Here is a 2573-nt window from a genome sequence, read left to right on the forward strand (position 1 = left end):
TTTGGTGTAAAAAGGAATGCATAAGTATTATGACATAATGCGTAAGTATTATGACATGATGCATAATTAGTTTGATTGGAGTTGTGAAATTGGTTAGATCCTTAGAAGATAAATTTGATGACCAAATATATGGTTTAAGGATCGGTTGTGCATTTGCCAGTTAGAAATGGTAAATGGTGTGTAATTGCATTCAGCTAATAATAGGAAAAACCAATATATATGCCTATGATAATATTGCTTATGAATTGGTCATTTATGTTATGGTTTGTAATGGCGAGGAAGGTATACATATGTCTTGGATAATTGTATGAATATCCGGACCAGCATAATGTGCATAATTAGTAAAGTTATATGATTATGAAATGGCATATTTTAGCCTAAGACTGAAAGATGAAATTTTGTACTACTTTTGTGATTAATTTCATTAGTCAAATAAATGATAAATGCATGTGATAGGTATATGTAATATTGGCATGATATTTAGCTAACAATGTTGGTTTGATGGATTTGGCATTTAAGTTGGATAATAGCTATGGTTATCAAGGTGATTTTTTCATATATTAGTAATATTAAAATTACATTGAGTTATGTTAAAATATTAGCTAATGTTTTATAAGTTAATGTTTATAAAGTCGTGTGATACAGGTCGATATGGGTTAACGTGCAAATGTATATAAATAAGCAAATTATTTTATTTATTTTATGCATGATTTTGATACGGTTAAAATTTTGAAGCATGGCTTGTATATAATACAATTAAGATTGCAATAGATAATAAAAACGGCTTTATACTCTATACATATGTATGAATTTGATTTATACAAATATGCGAATGTTTGGATTTGTGTTTTGTTCGTAATGCTTCGTAACTCCTATCTGGCGATGGATAGGGGTTAGGTGTGTTACATTTTTTAAACACTATTTCCATGAATCAATCCATATAATTTTTGTTAGAAGCAAAATGTTGTTGTTTAAGCATGAAGAATGGTTCTCACATTTTAACATAGACTTTACAGACTTAGACTGATAACCTTGAACACCTAGTTTCATATACACATTAAAACTTTACAGAGTATAAGTACTTACCTTACATGAAATATAAAACAAGAATATTACACACATGGAAGTACAAAGGAACTCACCAAAAATACAACAAAGTCTAGATGGCAGGACCTTTGCCATTGTCACGTGGATCTTCTATAATGTCTTGAGCTAAAATATGGATAATTAAACTTATCAGATTAGTACACTATTGAATACAAACATGCATGCAAGAATCATTAACACATAACCCAGAATCAAGAAGTTTTCTTCCTTACAAATAAATCTAACACTTATGCATGTAGAACTAACAACACATATATAACTATGAAAATAACCTAGGGTTCATCAATATTTACCAGAGAATTAAAAGAAGCGTAGGAGTTGGTTGAGTACAGTGAACCCAACTTCAAAAAGATTTCTGGACTTAAGCTTTTCAAAGTAAGTGCATAGAAAATCAAGAAAAAGATGAATACAAAGAAAACACAAAGTGTAACGACTCGGAAGTCAGTAGTGTAAAAAATGGTAGTTTTGAAACCCCATTCTCTATTGATCAAGTTCGTTAATTTTATTTAATAATATTTACGAGTTAATTATAATATTATATTAACATTGGTTTGATGAATTTGTTAATTAGATAATTAGTTAGGGTACAACTATAACAACTTGATTTTAGTAGGACCAGTAATGGTAATTTCAAAACCCTGTAATCTGATAATCGAGTCTGTAAATATTATTTAACAATATTTATGAGTCTACCATAAAGTTAAATTGAATTTAGATATGATAAAATATCTAATTAGAACCACTTGTACTTAACTAACTGTCTAATTAGATATTTTTCTCTTTTCAACTCAAAATTTCAAAGCAAAGTAGGGAGAAAGGAAGACGAATGATTTGGTTCTTTAATTTCAAGCTTCAATTGGTTAGTTCAATTTAGTCATTTTCTTGTAATTTTTATATTTTTAAAACCTCGACAATATAAGCTAGCTAACCCATATATTATTTTTCGATATTGTTCAAGATTGAAGATGTTACCATTGTTAAATATTTGAATTTTGAATTCTTATTTTGGTAGATTTTAAGTTTAGTATTAAAAAAGGACTAAATTGTAAACTCAATTGATGGTTTTGTGCAATAGGGACTAAATTACACAAATTTCAAAAATTAGGGTAGAAATGAGAAATAGGAATTTAAATTAGGCCTGAGTGAAATTGGTATAAAAATCAGTGCTTAAATTTGAAAGTTATGTTAGTCCCGATTTTAAAGACTAAATTAAATAAAATGCAAAATTTGTATAAAATTGAAATTGATTGTGAAAATTGTTAGGCATTGATAATTTATATGTTTATGCCAATCTGTAGCTAACGTTGACCCGAATTCCTCGAAAAAGGAAGGAAAAGACAAAGTCGTCGGTGAATAGCTCGGAGTTTACAATTTGTATTTCTATAACCCGAACCTTTTCAAGTGATGCATTCACAAACTATGTACCATGATAATAACATAAGGTAAGCTGGAAATGATAGGGCAAG

This window comes from Gossypium hirsutum, chromosome A05 (genome assembly GCF_007990345.1).
Source record: "Gossypium hirsutum isolate 1008001.06 chromosome A05, Gossypium_hirsutum_v2.1, whole genome shotgun sequence".
Classification (NCBI taxonomy): Eukaryota; Viridiplantae; Streptophyta; class Magnoliopsida; order Malvales; family Malvaceae; genus Gossypium; species Gossypium hirsutum.